An 8274-nucleotide genomic window follows, 5' to 3' on the forward strand; every position below is an offset into this window, starting at 1 on the left:
TACATGTTCTGTACTGAATTTCAGTGTATTTTCCTCTTTTTACAAAAGGAGATAAAAAGACAGTGGCTAATACTCTGAAGACAATCAGTGTAAAACATACACTTATCTCCATAAAGCTTTTCTTGTGCTTATCTATCTAAACAATCTCTCATAGAAATTTATTTTTATTCAGTATTTCATGCAAAGAAAGGACACCGGTTCTTCAGGATGGGTAAGAGAAATGGAACAAATACAGTCATATTTGTTAAGAATAAAAACCCTGCTTTATGTTGGCCTGGTTTCCTGATATTAATGTTGTGCCTTAGGACAATAGTAGGAAGGAGACTCATAGTGGGTTGGAGTTTCCAGTGTGTTGATCTTTCTGACCTGAACTCTGTTTTGTCAATGTTTCTGTGGCCCTGAAAAACAGGGGGAGATATGAACTGTAGTTTATTACCTTATCCACACCATTTGCCACTTTAATTTTGGAGCGTTTACAGATGCTGCAGAGAAGGTATACCTGTAAGATATTTAATGGCATTGCATCATCTCATCAAAACAATTAGATGATGTATGACCAACTCTGTAACTTTTTGCTATTATTACTTAAGCACAGCATTTGACCAAGAGAATTACTGATTTTCTTTGTGTGGATTAGGAACAAAACTAAAGGCGAACATATTCTGTTCTGATTTTTCTCTTGCTGCTTTGATGAATCATGGAGGCGGTGACACTGGCACAAAATCAAATCTCAGGCAGCGGCTGTTAGACCAGTGACACATTTGACATTTAGCGGAGGAAAAAGTCTGAAGAGTTAGCTATCTGAACTGCTGCCCTGGGAACTTTCCAACAGTTTGACTCATCTGTCTTTTCCATCAGGCATTTGTGTGACTCTTGTTCCTACATTCCTCAGAGAAGTGCAAAGGAACATAGATCCTAACAAGATGCAAAAAGATGCTCAGCCAAGAAGAGATTCTAATTAAAAACTCACTGTGAATATGTCAGCAGTTTCTTGAATTGGTCTCAATCTTTCTTGTTGTGGATGCAAAATGAGATTTATAAATGAAGATAATGCAACATACTGTTCAACATTATACATTTCTTGGAGCCTCAGTGGAGTAAACATAAAAATAAAATAATAATAAAAATAATATCCAATGCCTGCTTCATCTACATTTTAATAAAATAGTACAAGATATTGATTTTTAATAGTTGGATATATAGTTGGTTTTAAATGCAATACTATAAAGTACTAGTAGCCTTTAGTATCACTGTTATCAGTCAGATACTGACTTTTGAGTTTTCAGACATTTATCTTTCAAGTACAAGTGATAGTTCATGCAAAGGTGGATCTTGCTCTTCTAGTGGGAGGAAATCTTAATGCCTTCAGTTCACTAGTTCTAAATGTCAGGATTTAATTTCAATACTCAGTATATTTAAAATAAATTCTTGACAAGTACCTCAACAAACTTCGTGTGCCAATAACTAAGATATTAAAGAGTGATGATTGCCACTATATCTGAAAAACTTGTTTTTTTTCATCATCTGACTGACTGTTCATGGTATAACATACATCTAAGGATCCTGCAATGCTTTGGAGAAAGAAAATGGATGAGAGAAGTAGGAGGAGGAAAAGGAGGTCCTGGAAGGTGGAACTATAAAAATATGCTACAGAACATTGGAGAATACACATATTCCTCTCTGTGAATCTTCCTGTGACAAAATAGTCTGAATACTGGATGAGGTGAGCAAATGAAAAGCTGTAACTTTTTCATTGAGTGCTGATTAAAGCTGCTTACTGCTAAAGCACCACAGACTCAGCTTCCAATTTGATTTTTATACTGAAGAGCCAGCCCATCTGGCACACTCAAAGCTACATCTGGAGAAACTTCTATTCAAAGAAATGCCATACAGCTATGCTAGAAACCACCCTGGCAGCTGCTGTTATAATGCAGAATAAACAGTTAAAATAGACTACCAAAAAAGCCCATGCTGAGTGACTATTGGTTTCATTTTTTTGAATTCTGAATCAGGCAACATTTGTGGCTTGCAATCAGCTCTAAAAGTTTTGTCCTATTGTTAGATGTTGCTCTGACAAGCATCAGATCAGTTACTTCAAAGGAATAGTTTGAACAATCCTTGCCAAAAAATCTTTCTCTAAAAAATGCTCAAACTCAACAAATTTGTTCCAATTAGACCAGTAGCAGCACACTACTATGGAGAATAGTAGAATTTTCCTACAGAAAGAAAAGATCAACTGCTGAGCAATGTGTGAAAATAAATTATGGTAATCTGTGTTCTATTTTTTTTTTTTTTTTTAACTGAAGCAAGCCATGATATCTCTTAGGCTGCTACAGACATTCTTGAAATAAAACCAATAACTGTACTTTCATAAAATGAAGAAAGCTACTTTCATTTTTGTTATCAAGGAAATGCTTGTAACAAGTGATTGTTACTTCAGATGCTGAATTTGCCGAAGTATGTGTGGTGGGGTGACTAGCAAGCTAATTTCTTGATTTCTTTTAAAGAAAAATAAATAAATAAAAAAAATACAAATTATTACAGTAATTCCTTGAAGGGATATGTGACAGTCTGATTCTACTTTTACTTTGATAACCAACTCTACATCTTACTTTGCACCACAGTTCAGTTAAGAGTGAACAGCATAAAAATGGGTTGAATTGCTGTTTTGAAGTATTATTTGGAGAAGTGCTGTTTGTTTTACGTGACACCAAACACAGTCTTGCTGACTTTGAGTTGAAAATAGATTAAACCTCATTTAAAGCATGGGAATACATTTTTACTGTACATTTTACTAGGAGGAAAAAGAGAAACAACTAAAACTTGTTTTGCTAGCATTCCTAGGTGACTATAATTCTGTCATAACAAAAGTTAAAAATAGTGTTCTGTACCAAATGCATTAGTTTTCCTTTTTTTCTGGAAACTTTAAAAGAACATGCTCTTTATTCAAATCACCCCACTGAGTTACTAAATTGAAGTAGAATTATTTCACCAGTTGCTGGCAGGCCATCCAGTATAATGATGGTTTACTGATCTCTCTCTTATTCTGACACAAATACTTTCCAGCTTTAGTGAGGAAAAAACAAAGCCAAACAAGCCAAGCAAAAAAAAAAATGAACAGGCAATTTTCTTAGCAATTATTTGAATATGACATGATTTTCAAAGACTGCCTAATAGTTGGGCCCTGATTCTACATCATTAAAGAGAAAGCTGAATATTAATTTAGTACAAGATACAAAACTCTTAACAGTGGAAAGTGGTGACCCCCCTTTTAGGATTTGTTTTCAAAAGAAAAATGCTTATTATTTTCTGAAAGCAAGCAGCAAAAATTCTCTTCTTGTGCCTTGAAGCAGAGCAAATATTTTGTGATGTCATAACTAAAACACTTCCTGCCAGCAAAAGCAGAGGAGAGAAATCTCCCATTATCAGTGCCCATGAAACACCTGCCAAATTCCTAAGAGTGTAGGAGGGCTCAGGCAATTGGACAAAACTGCTCTATCCAAACCCTTGTGAATACAGTGCAGGTCCTGCCACTCCTTCCATGAGCTTTAGTTTGGTACTGTAATGATTATCTTGAGATGTAATCCAAACACGTTTGCAAGAATTTTTGTCTGTAAAGATTTTTTGTTCATTGTGTTAATATTTGCAACCTCCAGCATGTAAATTGTAACTAAGATCTCTGTCAATAGTGATAAAAGAAGGAACTCATGGCTAACAAAGCAAATATAATTTTATGAAAATTTTCCACTATGGAAATGCCTTCCGAGCACACCAAAAATCTGCACAACATATTCAAGACCCTTCTCTTGTTCATGGCAATAACTCAGTGTATCTGAGGTAACTCACTGCCTTCAACTTGCATCAGCACAGGATTGCTCATAGCATCAATACATGAGCAAACCAGTAATGAAGCAACACAAATATAATGTTTCACATTGGAAAGAATAATAATCATAGAATCATAATTGTATCTTGATTTCAGTATCAATTATGCAACTTAGCTAATTTGATCAAAGGAAGAAGTCCAAATTATTGCATATGTTCCTCTTTATCTTCTCTGTATCACCATTCATGGTAAAGTGGGTGCAAAATTACAGTATTTTTATGGAAAGTCTATACGAAAAAAATTGTATGGATACTCACTGACACTGGTCAACTGCGCTGATGAGCAAAGGTGGTCAAGCTGTTGTAATGATCTTTGCTTTTTTTTTTTTTTTTTTGAGTCTGTAAGAAACAATCAGGAATGATTCTCAGTTTTAAAGAATTATTCTCCTTATTATATACCATGAAAGAATTCTGAAAGTTTTTTCCAGACACCCAAATAAAAACTAAACACAGTCTATTGAATTGTATAAAAATGCTTCCATTAACAATTATCTAAAATATCACAGAATTTAGTTTTAATACTGAGATTTTTATTTAATGCAGCTTTTCAACAAATTTTGGTAAAAAAATTCAATTCCAATCATTTGTTTTTAAATCTTATTTTGAATTCTTTGAATATGAACTGGAATTGAATTTTAAATTTATACCTGAACTGTCAATTCAAAGGCTGCTTTAAGCCAGCTTTACTAGGAGTTTGACTGAGACACACTGTATCTCTCTACAATAGTGAAAGATTAAGCAATTTATTATTCTTCAGTATAAATAGTTTAAATTACTTATTTCATTAAGGGAAAGGAAAGTTTACAGGTTTAGCTTTTAACAATAAATCTATAGATGGATAACACTAGGAACAACTTTAGAATTACTTATTTAAGAATTTCTGAACTTTGAACATTTTCATTACCCAAGATCGTAATACAGATTTAGGGTAGGAGGTCTATAATGAATGATCTTGTACACTTTGAAGGACGTTTAAGTAACTTCTGCATTTCATTTGCTGAACTACAAACAACAGTGAATTGTTAATGTGTGTACCTCTGACTTCACGTTTTCCTAACTGAAAATAGAGGAAGGAAACATTCAGCTTGGTCCTGTTCAGAAGTAAATAATCAAAGTGTTTCTACCTTCTGTGTACATATTACTAAGAAGCATTAAATTTTCTTCTTGACTCATGAGAGTTACCTAATATATATATTCTTGTTTAGAGCATTAGCTCACTTTCTAAACCCTTGGCATTTGGGCCAGTCTATAACTGGTACCTCAGAGATAGCTATTTTAATCTTTCTGATGATCACTTGTTCACTACCTGGTTAATTTAAGGAGCTCTGTCTCTCATTTTACTCACGTGCTATGCAAGTGGAAGAAGTATTACACCAGGAACTCCTTACCATTATCCTAATTCTGTGACTCTTCTCAGTGAAGAAAAGTGTACTTGTGCTCCAACGCACTCTGTGATATCAGTTTTTACACACAAATATATATACAAAAAGTTCCTTCCTAGTTTGTTGTACTCAAACACATGCTATTTTAGGCTGACATTTTCAAACCAGGCCTGAGGGAGTTAGATGTCTAAAATAAATTCAGTTTGACCGATTTGGACATTGAACATCTCTGAAATAAAATCTTAGTGATGGACGTTGCTATCAGCAGTGCAAACATGTACATCTACTGCTGTCTTGTTTTTAACAAGGTGACCATATAATTGAACTGTTAATGGAAATACAGAACTTGAAGACTCAGTAATAATTTAGGAAATGAACATGGAATATAAGTGAAGCAGCTGTAGTGTTACTTTAAGCTGCTTTGATCTGAAGATGATATACTCACTTCCAATGAAATATTATAGTCTTGTTGATCTCAATATATACAAATTTTATTGAGTGACAAACAAGTTTTTCATTAAAGATGGTTCTCTCATGAAAGAGAATTTATATTTTTAATGCTTGAATTTTTATGGTAGAGATTAAATGTTGAAAACCAATAGCACTGAACATGATCCATGTTAAACTTCTTTATATAATAAATTATAGGGAAAATACGAATGTGTTTTACGTAGCATAAAGGATGACACATATAAACATGAACTATAAAATCAGAAAATTTACAGCAAATAGAACTGATTCCAAAATAACTGAACGGTTGAAAATCAGTGCTATTATTGTTACTGATCTGACAATTTCAACCTGGGGAAGACAGGAGAGTTAAAGAAATGTCTGTCTGCCTGGTGCCTGCTATGTTATGCAGAGTCTGTTTTCAAATGCTCTTTAAAGAACACAGTCTGGAAGGGGCTCAAGCAGTGAAAAGCAAAGAGGGAAACAATTCCAAACAAGGCTGCCTGTGTGCAGCTCTGTTTCTGGTATCTCCCTTTGAAGGTTTACACTGAAGTACTCTTTGTCTCACAAGCTACTTCAGATGAATATCATTTATGGAAAGAGCTATAAACAAAAGGCAAATGTCTTGAATGCTTTTCAGTGCTGAGGAAAAGTGTTATTATAAAAGTCTGACACTGTCCACCCTGGCAAGGGCAGCCCAGCTTGGGTTATCATTATCTTTTAGACCAGAATATTAGAAAATAACTACAAGATTGCCATTATACAAATTCATTGTGCATCCAAAAAATCAATACTGGAAAAAAGTCAGAATCTCTCTAATATAGCTCTTCCAACAGTCTAAATCCATCCAGAACAGTTACACAAAACAGCATGTAAAACTTGGAATTGAGAGAAAATGTACATTTGAAAGGCTTAGGGAAGATAATCAGTTGTGATCTGTGTGTCCTTGATGTATTGGAATGTGTACTACAAATAAAGTGATAACATGAGAACCTTGAAAAGTGACCTCAGAATTGGCATCTATGCCCTTCATGCATGCAGGCCAAAGACTCACACGTGTGTAAGCACTAAACATCCTTTGAAATGAATTGAAGTATAGGTGGGTGAAATTGCCAGCATATATACTACCAATTTTCTCTTACTTCAAATGAACTAAAACTGCATAAGCCCTGGAAGTTCTGGGAGCTGGTTTACCTGTGTGATCCTTTCTCATCAGCAGTGTTAATTGTACAAATCAGGACATTCCTTTTAATGTCATCTGCAGCTGTTTTTTGGAAAAGGCAATAAAAGTCTTTGAAGAAAGTTCCCACCTCTGGAATATTTGTTCACAGGACTTCTGTGCTCTAGGACAGAGTCCCATGTATTTTTTAATTTTTTCATCCTCTTTCTTCAATCTAACAATAGAAGGGTAGTATGACTGAAGAATCTTTTCTGGCTGCAGTAAGAGCAGTAGCTTTTCTTATCCTTTTAAGGAAGTACTTTCTGTATTCCTTAAGATTTGTAAATAGCTCCAGGAAATTAAAGCACTTAAAATTCTCAAGTGGATAATTCAAATGATCAGTTGCAGTTAGTTGGGAAAACAGCTGCCTGTAAATCTGTAGCTGGAATTTGTATGACATTGCAGTCATTGAGTATTGCTAACCTTATCAGTTGCACTGCTGAATTTGACTTCAAACTATGTGCCATTTTGAAATGTTTATCATTGTCCTTTCACTGGAGATTCAGTGTAGCTGTAGAGTCCCAGCAGTGTTACCATTCTAATCCAGGCTTTATCCGTATTGATTTATTAGCTTGAAGCCCAGATTCTGATGAGGCTATATAAGGATTCCTGCTGCCCTTCTGGGGAAGGCTAGACACAGAGGAGGAGTTGGACCCAGGTCCTGTACCTAAGAGTTGTTTTCATGCCAACAGCTAGGACAATACAGAGCAGTCAGTATGAGCCCTCTTCCAAATACAGTGCAGACAGAGCCAATGGTTGATTCCCTCAGAGCTGCAGCTTTGCTCAAATAGCACAGAAACCAGAGGAGCAAGGTGCTAAGTGATGAAGTGGCAACCTCAGTTGTAAAAACAAGAAAACAAACAGCAAATCCTGCAGGTCTGCTAATGCCTATCACATGATGGGTTGGGAAAGTCAAATACTGCTGGAAAGGATTTTTATTTTCCTTCTATTTGTTTTCCTTTCATACACTTGCCATCCACGATACTTAGATGGCCTTCCTGTCTCAGGTCATTTGAAATAGCCATTTAAAATATGCATGAAACTCCTAGCAGCACTTTTATATCCAATGAAATACTGAGCAGAAATCATTCTGTAGAAGTGTTCTCTTCTCCCCACACACTGTGTTTAATTGACCTGCTTGAACTGGATCACCAATGCGTGTAGGAAAATTAAAGGATATGGGCCTGTCTTTACTTCTGTGTGACCCTGTCTGCAACAAAAGCTTTTTAGAAAGATTTTAAAATTATTTGTTCAGCTTTGCAAAATCTGTATTTTATCTTAGCTCCTTCTTAATGCCAACTCCTACTAAATAAGCGTAGCTTATTCCTAGTGCTAACA

Source organism: Meleagris gallopavo, chromosome 12, assembly GCF_905368555.1.
Source record: "Meleagris gallopavo chromosome 12, MGAL_WU_HG_1.1, whole genome shotgun sequence".
Taxonomy (NCBI): Eukaryota; Metazoa; Chordata; class Aves; order Galliformes; family Phasianidae; genus Meleagris; species Meleagris gallopavo.